Source organism: Dama dama, chromosome 5 (assembly GCF_033118175.1).
Source record: "Dama dama isolate Ldn47 chromosome 5, ASM3311817v1, whole genome shotgun sequence".
NCBI classification, from domain to species: domain Eukaryota; kingdom Metazoa; phylum Chordata; class Mammalia; order Artiodactyla; family Cervidae; genus Dama; species Dama dama.
Genome location: NC_083685.1, coordinates 20310680 through 20330290, shown reverse-complemented (window position 1 = coordinate 20330290; position 19611 = coordinate 20310680). Strand labels below are relative to the sequence as shown.

General features: G+C 54.2%; 1 protein-coding gene across 21 annotated transcripts in view; it reads left to right on the top strand.

The window, feature by feature from the left end:
- Positions 1 to 19611, top strand: part of PITPNM2 (phosphatidylinositol transfer protein membrane associated 2) — a 157466-nt gene that overhangs the window by 62447 nt on the left and 75408 nt on the right. For 2 of the 21 annotated variants that reach the window (XM_061142023.1, XM_061142020.1), the window contains one exon: positions 17523 to 17682. The exons of 18 other annotated variants lie outside the window; for them this stretch is intronic. The gene's annotated coding sequence lies outside the window, so the exon portion shown is untranslated. Of the gene's footprint in view, positions 1 to 10532; positions 10644 to 17522; positions 17683 to 19611 lie in introns of those variants that run through there. One more of the 21 variants, XM_061142026.1, reaches the window with a different exon arrangement.

Sequence of the window (19611 nt, the reverse complement as noted above, 5' to 3'; positions counted from 1 at the left end):
GGAACGGCTGCCCAGTTGGAGTCTTCTTGCCTGGAGAATTCCATGGACAGAGGTACCTAGCAGGCTACAGTCCATGGGGTCACAGAGTCAGATATGACTGAGTGACTAAGCACAAAATACACATAAGATTGACCACTTTATCCATTTTTAAGTTCAGTGGCATTAATTACGCTCAAGTTCTTGGGTCACCATCAACAGCACCACCTCCAGAGCTCTTTCCTATTAAACATTTAACTCCCCCCTTCTCTCCCCCATACCCACCTTTCCACCTTAGGTCTCTAAGAACCTGCTGACTCGAGGCACCTCATACGAGTGGAATCATACAGTATTTGTCCTGTGGTGTCTGCCTTCTTTCCCTTAGCACAATGCTTCCAAGGTTTGCCCCTGCTGTTGGCGGGGGGGAGCGGTGTGTGTGAACTTTTTAGAAATATATGGGGTGCTTGCAGGCCTCTGTCCCAGGAGCTGCAGAGCAACAAGAGGAAGGGAGGCCCAGATCCCGGGTAAAGTATCTCAGGTCATCCTTACACCTGAAGGCTGGGGCTCCTTAGCTCCTGGCTTCACCTGTTTGCATTTCTCTAGTAGTCATGTGTGGAGGTGAGAATTTAACTATAAAGAAGGCTGAGCACCAAAGAATTAATACTTTTGAATTGTGGTGCTGGAGAAGACTCTCCAGAGTCCCTTGGACTACAAGGGGATCAAACTAGTCAATCCTAAAGGAAATCAACCCTGAATATTCACTGGAATGACTGTTGCTGAAACTGAAGCTCCAGTACTTTGGCCACTTGATGTGAAGAGCTGACTCACTGGATAAAACCCCGATGCTGGGAAAGATTGAAGGCAAAGGGAGAAGGGGGGCAGCAAAGGATGAGATAGTTAGATAGCATCATCAACTCAATTACCATGAGTCTGAGCAAACCCTGGGAGATAGTGGAGGACAGAGGAGCCTGGCGTGCTTCAGTCCATGGGGTCGCAAAGAGTCAAACACAATTTAGGGACTGAACAAGAACAAATGGGCACACCTTGAAATCAAGACCCTCAACCCACATTTAATCCTCTGTGGGCCATATGTTTAGGTGCTTCTCATCTGAGCCTCATTTTTCCCATCTGTGAAATGGATCTCATGCACTGATTCTCAGATTATCTTTGGCCCGAATGAGCCAGCTTCCCATGGCCAACCTGGGAGCTGACCCTTGTGTTCCAAGGCCACCTGGGAGCAGGTGGGGGAGGAGTGCTTCTTAGACTATGACTTCTTTATTTATTAAAAATTAATGAAGGGACTTTGATGTATCAGGGCTTAAGAGGAGCTGACAGGTCACATGGTCTCCGAAAGCACAGGGCTGGTAATCTATTTAAAAAAAACATTTTCTTCTTCTTTTTAATTTAATGGAGGAAATCATTAGCTGGGAAATTGGTCGAGCTGATTTATTCCTGTTTTGGGGAGGGGGAGTGGAAGAGCAAATCTGCTCTAATTGCAGTTTGTTCTAGAAATATGTCAGCAAGATATTCCCATTAGCCAGGCCTGGTGGGAGACAGAGCCTCTAGCTTCTTTCTCTCAAAGCCTGCTCCCGGCAGGAGACGGGGCCTCTTTCTGGACCCAGGTGGGCGGCCATGCTGTCAGCAGCAAACATCTTCTTAAAGGTCCCGGCAGACTTGCCCTGGCTCCCCCGGTGTGTGTGTTTGGGTGGTGGTTGGGGGGGCCCTGCTGTCCTCGACCCCCAGGGCTCTCGCACTCAAGCCCCAGTTCCCAGGGATGCAGGTCTGGGACCCCCATCTGGAAAAGAAGACTACGTGCCTCCTGGGTTTCATCTGGTTCCAAGGGAGGCAACTTCGGTTGACCCTAAAAATAACCAAACATGCAAACAGCTTCAACAAGCAAATGTTTTTCATATCTGCGAGCCAAATAATTTAAAGGTACAGCTGTTTTTCCACTGTCTCAGTCTGTTTTCCTGGTGCAGGGAGGAGCTGTCTGGAGTGATCTGGGCTCTTTGGGGGTGACTGTCTTCCACCCTCACAGATTGAGGTCTGGCTGGGTGCTGAGTCTTGCTGTGGGCCCCTGGCCACTGCCCGAGAGGTGGACACCTCCCACCCAAGCCTGGCAAAGGCTGGGGTTCCCACATCCCCCAGCGCCAGCCGGCCTGGCTGGAGTGCTGGTGACCCTTCTGGTTCGCTGCACGTGAGGAGCGGTCCTCCTTATACATTCATTTGATTTTGTGAGCTCGTCTAGCCCCGAAACAGGAGTAAAACGAGTTCTCAAGAGAGAAGGCTGTAAGAAGCCAGGCAGGATGTGGAGAAGGTGGAAGACGAGGGACCACCGAGTTGTGAACCGTGCTCCGAGCAGGGGCTGGGTCCACAGCGAACTCCAGGTCACCTGAATCCACGTGTGTGCAGGCCTCCCCACTGTGTATTCCAGATCCCCACTCACTCTGTCCCTCCTCCCTGCCCTCAAGGCCAGTGTGAGGCTCCAGGGCACATCGTCACGTCCACAGCTGGGCTTGTCTGTCCCTGTCATAATCCTCCCGTAGATGTACCACGTCTAGGGGGAAAGCCCACCATCAAATAGGCGGTTTTGTGCGTGCCGAGTGTGGTCACCCCTTGGAACAGCAGGCCTGGGACTCCAGGGCAGGGGTCTAAAGCCATGGCGCGGGGCTGTCATCGTGGGAGTTGGTTCACGATGCGGGGAGGGGCAGACCCAGCCCTGTAGGGTAGGGTACTACAGAGTCTTCATTCATTCACTCACGCGCTCATTCATTCATTCTAAAAATGTGCTCACTGCCTGCTGGGTGCCAGGTACTCTTCTAGGCCCTGGGCAGATAGCAGTGGATACAACCCAATCAAAATCTTTGCCCCCGTGGAGCCTCTACTCTAGTGGGCGTATCTATCAAGTCCTTTCAGTCATGTCCAACTCTTTGCAACCCCAAGGACTGTAGCTCACCGGGCTCCTCTGTCCATGGGGATTCTCCAGGCAGGAATACTGGAGTGGTTGGCCAAGCCCTCCTCCAGGGGATCTTCCCAACCCAGGGATCGAACCCCCATCTCTTGCATCTCCTGCATTGGCAAATGGGTTCTTTACTACTCGTGCCACATTCCAGTGGGAAAGACAGTTGTTTTTTTTTTAAAAAAGAACGTATCACACCATGGATGAACCCAAAATGTGTTACTCTGAGTAAAATAAAGGAAAGAAAGAAAGGGAAGTCGGTCAGTCATGTCTAACTCTTTGCGACCCCATGGGCTGTAGCCTACCAGGCTCCTCCGTCCATGGAATTTTCCAGGCAAGAGTACTGGACTGGGTTGCCATTTCCTTCTCCAGAGGATCTTCCTGACCCAGGGATTGAACCTGGGTGTCCCACATTGCAGGCAGATGCTTTATCTGAGCCATCTGAGCCAGCAGGGAAGCTGAGTAAAATAAGCCAGATACAAACGGATAGTGACTGTATGATTCCACTTCTGTGACATGCCTAAAGCGATCAAAGTAGAATGGTGGGTGCGGGGAGCTATGGGCAGGGGCCGGAACCAGGAGTTGGTGTTCCGTGGGGACAGACTTTCAGTTTTACAAGATGAAGACGTTCTGGAGATGGATGGGGTTGATGGTTGCACAACAGTACAAAGGTACTTAATGCCACGGAACTGTACATTTGAAAATGATTGAGACGGTAAGCTTGATGTTGTGTGTATTTTACTACAATTTTTAAAATAACAGAAGAAGAAGAAAGGAAAGTACATAGTATTTTAGACAAGGAACAAAGCTACGAAATAAAGGGGAAAGTCAAGTGAGTGCTGGGGTTGGGGTGAAGTTTGAAATAAAGTGGAAGGACTTCCCTGGCAGTCCAGCGGTTCAAACTCCACAATCCAGGGCAAGGGGTGTGGGTTCGATCCCTGGTCGGGGAACTAAGATCCCACATGAGGCTCGGCATGGCAAAGAAAGAAAGAAAGGTGGTCGAGGAAAGCCTTAGTGAGGAGGGGCCCAGAGCAGAGACTGCAAGGGCAGGGGCCCTGGGCAGAGGGTCCGAGGGACAAATTCCCAGGAGCAGGGCCTCCAGGTCTTCACTGTGAGCGGGGACCAGGCCACTTTGGGGCACAGGTTTGCAGGAGATCCCCCTGGCCGTCCTGTTAAGAGAAGTGGGGTTCATGTGGGAACCTAAGAGGAGGTTTCTTAGGGTGAAGGGTGAGCTGCCCAGGGCCCCTGGTCCTCGGCAGCAATCTCTAGGTGACCCATACCTGTTGGTGGGCTCACAGCACACGCGGAGTTATGGTTGTTTGTGGTTATGTTTAAATTTTCCTGGAGTCCCCATTGCCATCCCCCAGACATCACTGCTCCCCAACTTGGGCAGATAGGGGCTGGTGGGGTTGGCAGGGGGGAAACAGAAGTGGGATGGTGGCTTGGCCAGGCTTTGGTTCCCGTTGTTCTGGCTTTGAAGCCGCACAGCCATCCCCTGGGCCCTTGACCTGCCCTGTCATGGGGTGGAGTGCTGGGGGCCCCATCCTACCCTGGTCCATCTCAGAGTCTCCTGCTTCTCAGGAGGCCCGTGCAGGCCAGGCCGGGAGAAGTCAGGGGCCTGGACTTCGGTCCCAATGCCCCCTTCCTTCTACCCCCACCTTGCCTTGTGCTCCTCCGGCTGAGTCTGGGTTTCAGCATCTGCAGAGTGAGAAGGTCGAACTGGAATCTGGTCTGGACTCTAGTCCAGCCCCAGTGCCAGGGCACAAGCCTGTGAGAATGGCCTCGTGCACGTGGGAAGCTGTCCCTGAGAAGCCGAGATAGCCCAGTCGGAGATCACGGACCCCCTGTCCGTCCCCACGGGGGTCCCTGCTGCCACTTTAGGAGTGCCAGGAGGGTCTGTTCCAATCCTCCAACTCCTGCCCGGACATTCCAGGGATGACCTCAGGAGTTGCTGGGGGAAACGGCAGGAGATGGGGTTCTAGAATAGGGGTCTGGGGCCAGGGCGGGCAGGAAGAGAGGTCAGCGGTTCAGGGCCCTACGTCATTATGGAGTCCACTGTGCCCACTCCCCAGCTGATGCCTGTTGTGTTCCCTGAGAGCCCGACTGCCCACCTTCTGTCCTTTTAGAGGGAGCCTGGGGGGCCAGGCTGCAAACAGAGGTTCGTTTCACTGCCCAGACACCGTGGGGTAAGTAGGGAGGGGAAGGGATAGAGGAAAAGACGGAGGAGCTGTGTGCTGGGCCTGGACTGTGTGTCCTGTGTTCCCAGCCTGTTAAGACCTTAGAGCTGCTCTGTCCAGAGTGATCACCAGTAGCCTCATGTGACTTCTTAATTTAAATTTAATTTTTAAAAGCATTTCTTATTTGGCTGCACCGGATCTTTCATTGTGGCATGTGGGATCTAGTTCCTGGACCAGGGATTGAACCCAGGCTGCCTGCATTGGGATCTCAGCGTCTTAGCCACTAAACCCCCAGGGAAGTCCCTTCATTTCAAGTTTAAATTAAAGTGAAATAGAATTTAAAATTCCGTTGTCCAGTCACACTGTTCACCTTCCAGGGGCTCAGTAGTCCCCAGGCTAGCCGTGGCCCAGGCGTAGAACTTGTCCGTCATCCCAGAAAGTTCCATGAAACAACACAAGTCTCATCTCCAGAGCACCCCCTCAAGGTGGAGACTGTTTGCCCCCATTTTACAGATGAAGAAGCTGAGGCTCAGAGAAGGGAAAATGACTCACTAGTCAGGCAGCCAGTGAGTGTAGGAGAGCACTCGAACCTGGATGTGGGGATGGTGTGCACATGGGTCCTGCTGTCCAGAGGGCCACTTCCTGGGACAGAGGTGACCCAAAGCCCCTCGCTGGCCACACACGCGTCTGGCACCTCTGCCTCAGGGCCAGGTGGAGCTCCCCCACTCAGGCTCCGTTACCCAGCGGGGAGCAATGCTTTAATGCAAAGGCCGAGCTAGGATTGACATTTCCATTTGGGGCCTCCCTTTGAGACCAAATCCCATAGGAGGGGCTTCAGGAAACATCACGGGGCTCTGAAAAACTCATTCTAAAAGTGAGAGAACCATAGCCAAAGGCTGGAAGCAACCCACATATCCAGTGACTCCGATGCTGTGATTCAGCCGTAAAGAGGAGTGAAGCCCTGACGCACGCTACCAAGTGGACGAACCTCGAGAGCCCGATGCAGAGTGAAAGAGACCACACACGAAGGGCCACGGAGTGTGTGATCCTATTGGTCTGAAGTGTCCAGAGCAGGTGAACCCGCAGAGACCGAGGGCAGACTGGTGGTTGCCAGGGGCCGGGGGAGGAGAGATGTGGAGTCAGTGCCCATCATGGTGGGGGGATGGGGGATGAAAATGTTCTGGAATGAGAGGTGATTGTGGCACTCCATGCCTCTGACCTGTGGGCTTTAAAATAGTAAGAATGGGACTTCCCTGGTGGTTCAGGGGTGACGGGGCTTTTCTGGTGACTCAACGGTAAAGAATCAGCCCGCAATGCGGAAGATGAGGGTTCAGTCCCTGGGTCGGGAAGAAGGAAATGTCAACCTACTCCAGGATTCTTGCCTGGAGAATCCCATGGACAGAGGAGCCAGGTGGGCTGCAGTCCATGGGGTCGCAAAGAGTCAGACACAGTTTAGCAAATAAACCACCACCACCACCAGTGGTTAGGACTTCCCTTCCAGTGCAGGGGTTGCCAAGGTCCTGCATGCCTCTCAGCCAAAAAAACCCAAAACAGAAGTGATATTATAACAAACTCAATAAAGACTTTAAAAAATGATCCACATTTTTAAAAAATCTTTTAAAAAATGGTAAATTTTATGGGTGTTTTGCCACATTAAACACAAGAGAGAGGAAATGGCAGGATCTCAATGGTGCACGTATGGGTTGTTCATCAGGAAATGTGTTCAGGTTTTCTGTGTGTGTGTGAACGTTTTCATGATAAAGCCTGAGGGGGAAGCGAGAAAAAAATGGTGGAGAGAAAACGTTTCCCAGATCGCAGCCTTCAGAGACTGGAGCCCAGCCGGGGCCACTCCAAGGTCTGTGTGTGTGTGTCAGATGGTGCAAGGCCTCTGCCGTTGGCTGCAGTCTCTCCAGGGCCTCAGTCCTGGCCATGGGCAACGAGGGGAGGTGGGACGTTTGGGGGGTGTGCCCGACATGCTTCCGTTCCCCCCAAGGGCACAACGTTTCTGAGCTGGTATCCACGCACCTTCCCTAGCCCCTGCCGTCTTGGTGTTGAACTGCCCTGGAGTTCCAGTTGGGAGGATGGTGGGGTTGTGTCCATTTGTGGTGAGGAGTGGAGGCCCAGAGATGGGCCTGGATGCACCTCTGTCATGTCATCTCCAGGAGGGGAGGCTGAGACCCCAGCCCAGGCCTCCCGGTGCTCTCTCTGTCCCCATTTCTACAGCGTGGAGTGAGTGGTGTGGAGCCAGCAGCAAAGGCCAGAGCTGGGGCTGGGGTCGTGGACTGGAGTAGTGGCGGGGCGGGCAGGGGTCAGTGGGAGCAGCCCAGGGTGGGAGACGGCAGGGAAGCAGAGCCACAGAGCCTCCGAGGGCTGTCTACCCAGGAGAGTTGTCCACCCTGGAAGGTCGTCCATCTGGGAGGGCTGTCCAACCAGGAGGGCTGTCTACATGGGAGGGTCATCCACCCGGCACCTCGTAGTGCCTTCATCTTTCTTGCACTTCCTGCAAAAGAGGCTCCAGGTGTCAAGGTCCTCCCCTGGTTGAATGTCCCCTCATCCCACCTGAGGTTGGAAAATGTGGGTGAAACTCATGGGGAAATGTGCCTTAAGGTCTGGTGACGCTGAGTTTTAGAGATGGGGAAACAGGTGGAGGTCAGAAATGCCTCCTCCAACACCAGGGCCCCAGGTGGTACCCAGGGCGTGGAAGGGGCTCTGGGCCCCTTAGTCCCCAGGGAGTTTAGCCAGGTAGGCGGCAGGGCGTGAGATGAGGGGCACAGCTTATTTCGGGGTGATGGAGCGCAGTGAACCAGGCAAGGAAGCCCTGAGCTTCCTGTCCCCTCACCCCCATCTCCTCCCAGCGGGCAGAGAGCTGCTCTCTGCCCCACTGAGTTGGGCCAGTTCCCCTTCCAGCCCGGCCGCCTCGGCCCAGAAGGCCTGGTTCGGGGGAGGCCGCACCAGAAGTGTGGGGATTGGCTCTGAGCTGACGCCTTCCCTCCGGCATAAGGTTCCTCCGCCCGCCTCGGGCTCTGCCAGCGGCTCCCCTTTCTCCATGGCAACTTAGCTCAGTGGTCCCAGTGGAGGAGAGAGAATCAATTCTCCCTCTTCCCTCCCTCTCTCTCCTCTCTCCCCACCCCTTCCTCTTGGCCTCCCTTCCTCCTTCGTCCCTGCCAGGCTCACGGCGCCTCCATCCATCCATCCAGCGGTCCATCCATCCATCCGTCCCTGGTCTCTGAGGTGCTCTGCCGTCTCCAGGCATGGGTTGCCGGCAGGGCTGTGTGCCGGGGATGGCTCCTTGAGGCCGTCAGCATGGGGAGCTCAGGGATCCTCTGCAGACCTGGGGGGCCGCGGGACCAGCCCCTGGCCAGCTCCTGTGGCATGTGGCTTCCAGCTCTGACACTTTCTCTTCCCACTTCCCGGTCCTTACATTTTCTTCCTGAAAGGTAATGTTCTGCTAAAACTGTCAGAGCCTTAGGACGGGTTTATTAGCAAGGCAGGCTCTGTCCTGGTCACGTGGGCTGCTTGTTTTCCCTGGAGTAGCTGGGATGGAGGGGGAGAAGGAGGGAGAGGCAGGGCCCGACTCGGAGCTGGAGGGCACACAGCAGAGTTTGGGCGTGTGTGGGGTCTTTCCTCCAGGGCGGCTCTAAGTGGCCCGCTCCCACTCCTGGTGCTTGGGTCTGTGGCTGGCTGTTGCTCTTCCATTTTTCAGCCTCATCGCGACACAGCATGAACAGTCTGCTTTCCTGGACTGTGGTCTGACCACAAGGGGAGGGAAAGGGAATGTGGGGGCATGCATGTGCACCCCAGATGGGACAGGGCTCCCAAGTGGCGATGGCTTGGTACAGGTTTCTCTATCTAATCGTTTCTCACCTGGAAACGGAGGTCGGTGAGGGAAATGTTTTGTCCCGGTAACCAATCATTTCCCAGAAGATGGTGTAGTCAGGCTAATCCGGGCAGAGGGAGGGTCCTAGCTGTCTGGCTGTCCCGGGCAGTACCACTGTGTGTCTGGGACAGCCCCTCAGTAGAGTGTGGCTCAGGCAGAATCCTAAGACCGCTGCCCAGCGGGTTGAGGTTTTCCGTTGTGTCTACCCCACTTCCAGCCATGGCACTCAGGACAGCTTCTCATGGCTCTCCAGAAAGGAATCGGTGAGATTACTCCATCCGCTGCCCGTCCCAGGGGTGGTCTTGGGATCCGTGCCCCTCTGGTTACCTCTGCCTCCTGGCAGTGGATGATGGGAAAAAAAGAACCCCTTGCTGTCAAGGAGAACATCTCCGTTGATGGAAAGTGAGGCCTGAAGAAAACAGATTTAACACCCAGTTCTTAGAAGCCATGGGTTTGAATAGTGCTTAAGAGGAAGCCCTGTGTGATCTTTAAATAGAAAGTGAATGCCAGTGACTCAGACAGAGGCTTGAAAGTTTGGTGCAGGTATCAGAGGAAATAATAGTCAGCCTGATCGTGGTCCCCACCTTGGGGGCTGAGATGGCAGGGCGCCTAGACACTCAGATATGTGTCTCAAAGTCAGGCGGTTCCTTGGTTTTGTGCTTGTTTTCAGCATTCTCTCTGGTGGACTGCGTTCAAAAACAAGACAGCCGGAGGCAGGGCTCCCCCCATCCCTGACCCCGGGCTGGGTCTGTGGTCGGGTCTCTTTAAACTGTGCTCCCGAAGCCCTGTTTCGCTAAAGCCGCCTTAACCTCTGAGTCCTCCACGTTTCCCTTTGATAATCAGATCGGTTCCTGTGGGGCGGGATGAGAAGAAGGCTTTTGTGCCTGCAGCGTCTGTGCTGTATCTTGCTTTCCCTTCGCTGCGAGGCTGGCGTCTGTCACCGAGCCCCTGCCGGCATCTGGGCGCTGTGCAGGCTTCTTAATGACATTAGCCGCGTCTGGATTCTGGCCGGTTTGCTGTAAATTCTGATGGCTTTACGAGTCGTGAGATGAGGTGGGGAGGCCGTGTGCTGGTTGGGTTGGTTTGGGTTTGCTGGCGAACGGAAAATCTGATGTGACATGGGAAAGGTCAGCCCCGTGAGTGGCGGCACCCCGTTCTCAGCTTGGCTCCCAGAACCCACGGGAGGTTGCAGCCGCTGGGGTTACTCGGCCTCCCTCCAAGGTGGGGTGTCTTTCACGGGTGTCCAGGGTTGGGGGGGGCAATGCTTGGGCAACCCACGTGTGTGTTTAATCAGCATGCCAGCAAGTCGGAAGGATGGCAGAGCAGGGCTGGCTTGCAGAGGGGGTGGTGTGGGGCGGGAGGGAAGCACGCTCCGCCAACCCGCCGGCTTTCATCCAGAGTGAATCCTGAGTGCTCCGTGCCAGCCTCCCCCCCTCCCTCTCCTGTCCTCCAGCACAAGGAGCCAGCCTCCTCTCTCTGAGCAACCTCACAAACGGGTGCCTTACTTGAAAGCCTCGTAAAGAGCTGCAGAGGGTGTGAGAGCAGGTCGGAGAGGTGGGAGCCGTTTGGCTGCCGGTGGCTCCAGCCGCCCCAAGTGTGGAAAGCTCACTCCAGGAAAAGTGGAATAGTGGCCGTGTTGGCTGGCTTTCAGGCGGTGAGTGACTCTCTCTCTTCTTTAATTCGACAGGGGCCCTGGGATGCAGGGGAGGGCTCAGTGGCAAGCCTGGTGGTTCGGACAGACCTCAGGAAGCCCACAGGAGGATCTCCGTGGGGAAAGTTCGGTTTGTCTTGCCCTTCCCAGGCTGTGTTGGACAGGACAGGTGGTCCTGGCTCAACATCCAGGGTTCTAGAACTTGGGACCATGACTGCCTGAGAGGTTGAGACTGAGAAAATCTTAGTGGTGGCAGTTCATCTTTTTACACAAATGGCTTAAGAAATTGTGCAGGAGAACAGAAGCTCATGAACATTCAACTCTCCCGGTCTGCTTTGCAATGTGCCTGAATATACATACACATACATGCAGTCACACACATGCACACTCACACACACACAGATACCGTTTTCCCTGCTTCCATCGGGGGTGCATGTACCAGCTGGCATTCTGCCCTTGATAACATGATCTCCCATAAACAGTTCCCAGTATTGATAAGATCACACAGCTGTCCTTTTCGTGCATTGCTTTTTAGCTCTGAGTCTTATGTGAGTGAGACAGACCATTTGTGTCCACTTCTGGAAAGCTCTGCCCCCTGTCTTACCGTTCCTCTTTTCCACCTCGCCCCAGGCTTTGCTGTGTTGTCAGGTGTGTTATAGACATTAGTATATTTGTGTCTGCAGTGGAAGCCCCAGGTGCCAGCTTTTCAGGCTGCTGAGGGTCTCAAGCTGAAAGGAAGAGGGGCTTTCAAAGAGGGAGTGCTCAGCTGTGAGGCCGTGTCTGCACGCATGCAAGTGTGTGTGTGCCTTCCCCACGTTGTTTGTGCTTAGGCATGTTCAGCTCTACTTTCCATCTCTCCCCACTGCCTGGTTCAGCAAACTGAGCCGGGGTCTTAACACCCACCTCACAGGCGCCGTCACAAATCTCATCTAATGTAACAATTTGCAACCACTGTAGGAGTGGTTGGTGGTGTCCCATTTTACAGGTGAGCAAACTGAATCTCAACCCAAGGGCCGGGAAGATCCCCTGGAGTAGGAAATGGCAACCTGCTCCAGTATTCTTGCCTGAGAAATCCCATGGACAGAGGAGCCTCGCGGGCTATATAGTCCATAGGGTCGCAAAGAGTCAGACAGGACTGAGCGACTGAGCAAAAGCATAAACTGAGTTTCAGAGCAGTTGAGTAGCCCACCCTATGGCAGAGCCAGAACTCAGCTCTCTGACTCATTCATTCATTCATCTGTTACACATGCAGCCTGCTCTGCATGGGGCCCCCTGCCTCTGGGCTTTAGGATGAAGGGAAGATCCAGTCCTTGCCCCTCCAGGGAGGAGGCGCTCCATCCCAGCTGTCTAAGGAGAGAAAAAGGAAGAAGCAGAGGACAGGCCCTGGAGTGGGGAGCCCCTTACTCACCCCCGCCCACCATTCCCACCCTCTGCTCTGTAGAGAATCTTGATTCTCTGGGTGCTGATCTGCTCTCTGTTGTGCTGTGGGGGCAGCCTGGCTCACTTTCTTGTAAAACGTAAGGCAGGGACTTTCCTGGCGGTCCAGTGGTTAAGACTCCGTGCTTCCACTGCAGGGGGCTGTGGGTTTGATTTTTGTCAGGGAATGAAGATCCTGTGTGTCAGGCCAAATATAAATAAAAAACGTTCTTTAGGAAAAAAAAAGAGTTAAGACATCGTCTTGTCATCCAGCAGTCTGCAGAGTGGGTGTGTGTGTTTTATGAGACCTTAGGTGTGGGTGGCTTAGTGTAGAAGGAGGGCCATGTACCCTAGGACACCGTGCCTCAGTTTCCTCATCTGTAACCTGGAGAGAGCGCCACCCACTTTACGTACCTCAGCATGGAAGAGAGGAATGTGAGGGTGCGTGGCAGTGAATCCCAAGAATTGGCAACGGATGGTTGTTATCATGCATTTAGATATCCTGGTATCTTACTCTCTGATGGCTCAGAAAAGACTGTAAGCGTTTGGAGTATGTAGATATATGCATATAGATACTCAGAGAGAGAGTACACCAGTGGTAAAGCAGATGATTTAAACAGTGATTCTGGGTAGAGAGAATCTAAGAGTTTTGAGAGCTTTTCTCTAAAAGTGGACAGAATAGTGACATAACAGAGGAGTGTTTGTACCTTAAGAAGCCACATGAACAAAGCCAATGGCTGGCCAGCCCTGCAGGGGAGAGGGAGCTATGGTGGGGGAGCTTTCAGGTCGTGGCCAGGCTAGACTCTCTCAAGACAGGGCTCTCCCTGGACTCGAGGGCCTCTGAGGTCGAGCTCCTTCCCAGCTCCCTCTCTGGGCTGGGCGAGGCCTTCCCGGGGCCTGAGTCTTTTCTTCCAGAGGAGGGAGCCTGCTGCTTGCCCCAGGCCTAGATGAAGTTGATGGTTTCTTGCCCAGATGCTCGTTTCGCTTGGGTTCAAGCTGCAGCCTCCTTTCCCATGCTGTCAGCCTTGTGGCCTTCCACTGAACCCCTGGCTCCAGAGAACCCCTTTCAGTAAATCTTGGCATGCTTGCTAGGAGTTTCCAGCTGTGCTGCCCGCGGGCCACCCCAGCCTCCAAGGTGAGCGTGGTGGTACCTGAACCAGCACCCCAGCGAGTTCCGTTCCAGGTTCCCCACCTTGCTGCCATAGCAATGAAGCATGATTTCATTCTTGCTATGATTTCATTCTCATGAAATGCTCATGAGAATGAGCATTTCTCATCAGGTCCTCCTCACCTCTCCAAGCGTCGCAGGGAGGACAGAAGGCAGCACAGATCGGGAGTTTGGGGCTCGTTCGGGACCATCTCACACCATCAGTTGCCCACTGCCCGCTGGAGGAATGTGGAGGCGGAAGCGGGACTGAGCCCCTTGTCCTGTCCACTCTCTACCATCAGCGTGAGACCTGGGAGATCCCCCTTGGCCTCTCCGAGCCTCAGTTTCCTGGTCTGCACAACAGGGTTAAGGATGGTGCCCTTGGGAGGCGGGAAGGACCAGGGAGGGTATGTGCGGAGCCTCGCACTCCTGGCCGGCAACTCACTCCGCCAGTCGCCCTTGTCAGGCACTTCACAGCTTTCGAGGCGTAGACACACCATTATCACCGCCTGTGGCTGTGACTGGGCTTTGTCAGGGCCGCGGCAGGCTGTGCAGACAGGGAACCGGGAACGGGGAATTCAGAACACGCGCCAGCTGCCTGGTTTCCTTTGCCCACTGGGCCCCTGCGAACTGCATGACTAAAATCCTACCTTGGGACTCTAGGTTCCTGGATGGGGAGACTGGGAGGTGGGAGCTGCCTGGAGAGACAGGAAGAGCAGAAGCCACATGGACCCGGCATTGAGTCCTGGCTGTGAGACCTGGCAGAAGTCACTCAATGCCACCAGCCTGAGTTGTGTTCTGTGCAGGACAAGAGTGATCCTCGTGCCAAGGGCAGTGGGTGAGAACAGGCCGATAGAAGGAGCGAGATGATGCCAGGGATTGCTTTATAGGGCTCTCCTCCAAGGCAGGACTCAAGAGAAGGATTAGTTTCAAATAGCCACTCTGTACCAAAGGTTATCCGAGGATCGGGGCCAGGTCAGCTGCTGCTTTACATGTTCCCAAATGTTTGGAGAGCCAGTGCTGTGCCGTGGCCAGCAGGAGCTTCCGTCAGAGGTGTGGTCACTCAGCTGCCTGCAGCTTAGAAGATGAAGGCCTGGGCCTCGCCAGCCGGCTGAGGGCACAGGGCCCCAGCAGTGTTGCTGGTGGAGAAACCAAGGCACAGGGAGTGTGTCTCATTGCTGGAGCCAGATGTGGCCACAGTGCCAAGGAGGGGCCTCCCCAGACCCAGAAAGAGAGCAGGGAGCAGAATCTATGCTTGAATCACCTCCTAGCCACTTCCCCCTGGGGGTAAGAGGGCGACTTGAAGCTGCTTGTAGCCCTCTGCCCTCCCGGGCAGCAGCCTACGCACTGGGGATTCCCGGTCAGGCCCAGAAGATGGGGAAATCGGCACAGAGACCCAGAGGGGTTCTCTTGAGTACTCCAGAGCCAAGCTGGGCTGGGCTGGGCAGCCCCAGGGTCAGGGAAGAGTCCCCCTTCCTCTGCACACTGGCCCCTGCTCCCTTCCACCTACCCCCTCCCTTCACAGCTGTGGAGAGACCTCCCTGGTGACAAGGTGATGTTCCTTCTGCAAAGCAGCGGCACGAGTCATCACATTCTCGGGCTGGTTCTTGCCCCACAGCCAATGTGGGCTGGGCCAGTGCCTGAAGGGTCTTGTCGATGCTGGGCCGTTAGAGGTGTACCCCCTACTGGTCCTGGCTGAAGAACCAGTTGGTCCTGTGTGGTCATTTTTGTTGTTGTTGTTGTCTTTAAAAACAAAAAAAAAATTTACTTTTTGGCAGTGCTGCCCAGCATGTGGGATCCTAGTTTCCTGACCAAGGATCAAACCCATGCCCCCTACATTGGAAGCATGGAGTCTTAACCACTGGGCCCCAGGGAAGTCCCCGGGGGGTCATTTAGTAGGCAGGGCTGCCTCATGTGCAGCCTGAGGAGGAGATACTGCCCGGTGCTGCTGGGAGAAGAGCGTCTGTGCCGTGGACAGCTGTGCTCCTTCTAACCATCCGGCAGTCCGCGAGGACTCGAGTACGGCAGCCAGTGGGAGGGTTCCTGCCTGGGCCTGGCCAGTGCCACATTCCTCGGAGCCGCCTGGCCTGGGTGCTCCGTGAGACATGTCTCTGCAGGCAGTTGACAGCAGCAAGTGCCTTCCAGGAGGGCACCAGGGGCCCCTATCAGTTGCAGCAGGCAGGTCGTTCATTTCAGAGCACACACTCTCTAGTTGTGGTGGGCAGGCTTAGTTGCTCTTCAGCACGTGGGATCTTAGTTCCCCGACCAGGGATCGAACCCGCGTCCCCTGCGTTGGAAAGTGGATTCTCAGCCCCTGGGCCACCGGGAAAGTCCCAGGAATCTTGATTTTGAACAAGCTCATGAGACATTTCTAAAGCAGCTCATCCCTGTACCTCAGTTGCAGAGATGCTGCACTTGGTCATGGCAAAGCCCTTTGAGCACCGACTTCATCAGTGCCATGATGGCCCTAACTTTGCCCCTTGGCATGGCAGCATCCACAGAGCTGGGAGGGGGGAGAGCCCCTCCTCCTCACAGGGGTTTGCTGATGCTCAATTGTCTGAGCTCCCTTACCCAGCAGGAGGCCAGGGAAACCCCAATCTCAGTCCCGGAGCTGCCAGAAGTCTCGGCCAGCTCCCCATCCCCCAATGAGAGGTTCTCCAAAAATGGAGACAGATAAGGGATGCTGAGCCAAAGGTCAGCGTGGAGGTCTAGCATCTCTCACCAGAGAAACTGCAGTGGCTGGGACTTCCTTAGAGGTCCAGTGCTTAAGACTCAGGGCTCCCAATGCAAAGGTCACGGGTTTGATCTCTGGTCGGGGAAATAAGATCTCACATGCTACATGACATGGGCAAACACTTTTTAAAAAGAGAAGGAACGGCGGTGCTTTGCCTAGGCCTGTGCTTCTGGTGCTGACTTGGGGCTGGTGCCCCTGAGAACTCCGGCAGGGCTGGGCTGGCCTGACTGGGTGTGGGGGCATGGAACAAGCTGTCTAGACACCAGCATGGGGAGCGCAGAAAGGCTGTGTGGCTGCACGTCCAGCAGCCACTTCCCCTCAAGTGTCTTCATAGCAGACAGAGAGGGGATTTTCATGGCCTCGCATGGGCTCCTCAAGTGACCTTACCTAATTGGGCTGCAGCCGTGGTGAGAGCCTGGTGACAGGCGTGCTCTGTCCTGCTGAGCTCAGCTGTCACCCTCCCGGCCAGGATGCCGTTGCCCTCTCCTGAAGGCTCCCAGCGCAAGGGGACACTGGGTGACGCCCACGTGGTCAGCTCCGGCTACCTCCTGTTTCCTGATGCTGCAAACCAGTGAACCAGTGTCCCAGAGCTGCCATGACAATAGACCTCAGGCTGGGTGGTTTAGAACCACAGAGATGTATTGTTTCTCCGTTCTGGAGGTCAGAAGTCTGAAATCAAGGTGTCGGCAGGGCTATGCTCCCTCCGAAGATTCTAGGGGAGGATCCCTGCTGGCTTCTTCCAGCTCCTGGTAGCCCCAGGTGTTCTTGATTTGTGGCTGTGTCTCTCCAATCTCTCTGTATCCACATGGTCATCCCCTCTGCATGTCCTCCCCCTGTGTCCTCTCCTCTTCTTATGAAGACACCTCTTCATTGGATTTTGGGTTCATCCTAAATCCAGGATGATCTCCTCTCAAGATCCTTAACTAGATCTGAAAAAGCCCCTATTTCCAAATCAGATCACATTCTGAGGTTGCAGGTGTACACAAATTTGGGGGGACGCACTGCCGTCCACTCCACCCAGCAGGCAGAGTGGCAACAGGTACAGGGCAGGTCTGTTGCGCTGGCAGGGGGAGCAGTAGTCTGGCAGGGGGTCCCAGGAAACAGATCTGGGGCTTTTGGCTGCCTCAGGCTCAGTTGTCAGCTAGGGCGGCTTTGCCTCTGCGAGTAGAATCAGAGCCCAGGGCACAGGAGGTGACGTGATGGCCAGTGGGGAGTGTGGGTAACTACCCCGGGGAGGGTGTCACACTTGGACACCTGTTTTTTTTTTTTTTTTTTTAAGGTTGGATTTGTTTATTTATATATTTATTTTAAATTTATTTTATTATTTTTGGCTGCACTGGGTCTTCGTTGCTGCACATGGACTTTCTTTAGTTGCGGCGATTGAGGGGGTTACTCTCTAGTGGTGTGCGGGCTTCTCATTGCGGCGGCGTCTCTTGTTGCAGAGCATGGGCTCTCGGGCACATGGGCTTCAGTCTTTGCAGCACACAGTCTCAATAGTTGTGGCTCCCGAGCTTAGTCATTCTGTGGCATGTGGGATCTTCCTGGACCAGGGCTCGAACCCCATGTCTCCTGTATTGGCCTGCAGAGTCCCAACCACTGGACCACCAGAGAAGTCCTGGAATGCTTGCTTTATGGTGTCCTGGGCAAGAAAAGCTAAACAAGGCTCTGAAGAGCTTCAAGACCAGATTGAGTCCCAGGGAGACAGACTGCTTGACATAAGAGCCTTCCAGCAGGACCTTGTAGGGGTGAGTGTCCCGTCCTGGGAGGTGCTTTTCCAGCCCTCAAAGAACTGGTATTGCACACAGCATCCGAGTCCCCATCCCCTGAGCTCAGAGCCAGAGACAAGGCAGTACCAGCCCCAGACCCCTGGCTCATGGGTCTGCAGGGGGAGGAGTGCTCCCACATGCTGCCATCAACTCCTCTGCAAAGCCCAACCACCCCCCTCCCCTGATGTGCTGTCCCACCCCACTGGCTTCTGCAGCCAGGTCTCCCTCCCTCAATCTCTCTGCAAGCTCCACATCTTGCCGGCTTGCCCAGGAACCTTGCCCAGGACACCCTGCCTGCCCCCGACTCTGCCTCTCTCTGAGCACCAAGCCCTCATGGGGTACTACACTGGGGGGGGGGGGCACAGTGTGGAGTGATCATCTAGGTGCTTGGCACCTGCAAGAGCCTTCATCCCCGTGTGTCCAGGGCCTGTCCCAGACAAGATGCACTGAACACATCTCAGCCATGAGGGGATGCTGGTCTCCGCAACTGCAGGCACACCAGGATGCTTTTGGAGAACATAAGGTTCAGCCCTGCCATGACCTCCTGCAGACCTTGGGTGTATCCCTGTCCCTCAAAGGGCCCTGTGTCCCCATCCACTAAGGAGCAATGGATCCTGCTGCTGTGTGAAACCCTTCCTGTGTCTTCTAGGAACTTCTTAGGAACTTCTAGGAACTGCTTATGTCCAGGGGTGATGGAGGGGACCCTGCCACAGTGCCATGCATTCCCCTTTGCCAGGACCAGGTGGCCTGTGCCTGCCTGGCTGCTGGCATCTTGGCCACCTGTCTGCATCCCTGCCCACACCTGTGATGTTCCTTAGACGCTCCTCCTCAGAGAGAAGTAATAGGCTCAGTGATGGAAGTCACCGTTAGCTCCCAGCCCTGCCCAGGGTGCCTGTCCGCTGGAGCCACCTGCCTCATCCTCAGCAGTTTAATTTTTTTTTAAATTGAGATTCACGTAACATAAAACTGTTTCTAAAGTATACAATTCAGTGGCATTTAGTACACTCATGATGTTGTACAGTCATTTCTGTCTAGTTCCAAAATATTTTCATCACCCCCAAAGAAAACCCAGTACCCAATTCTGGGGCTTTTTCTCCCTTTTCTGTTTTATTTTAAAATCGTGAAAAGTACACATAACACACATAAAATACATGTAACAGGCTTCCCTCGTAGCTCAGTTGGTAAAAAAAATCCACCTGCAATACATGAGACTGGAATTTGACCCTTGGGTGGGGAAGATCCCCTGCAGAAGGAAATGGCAACCCACTGCAGTGTTCTTGCCCGGAAAATCCCAGGGACAGAGGAGCCTGGTGAGTGAGAGTCCACGGGGTCGCAAAGATCGGGCACGACTTAGCAACTAAACCACCACCACATATAACAAAATTGGCCATTTTAATCATTTTTAAGTGTGCGGTTCAGCCGCTAAGTACATTCACTTTCTTGTGCAACCATCACCACCATCCATCTCCAGAACTCTTTTCTTTCCCTGAGCTGAAACCCTGTCCCCATTAAACACTAAGCCCCGACTCCCCCGCAGCCCCTTTCTGTCTCTATGAATCTCTCTGGGTGCCTCATAGAAGTGGAATCATATACTACTTGTTCTTTTGTGTCTGGGTTATTTCACATAGCATCATGTCTTCCATGTTGTAGCATGAGTTAGAATTTCCTTCCTTTTTAAGACTGAATAACATTCCATTGTATGGATCGACCACATTTGGTTATCACTTCATCCATCAATGGACACTTGGATTGCATCCACCTTTTGGCTATTGTGAGTCCAAACCTGGGGTGTTTTTTTTTTCCTTTTTTCATTTCTTTTATTAGAGTATAATTGCTTTACAATGTTGTGTTAGTTTCTGCTTCACAACGTCATGAGTCAGCGATATGTATACATATATCCCCTCCCTC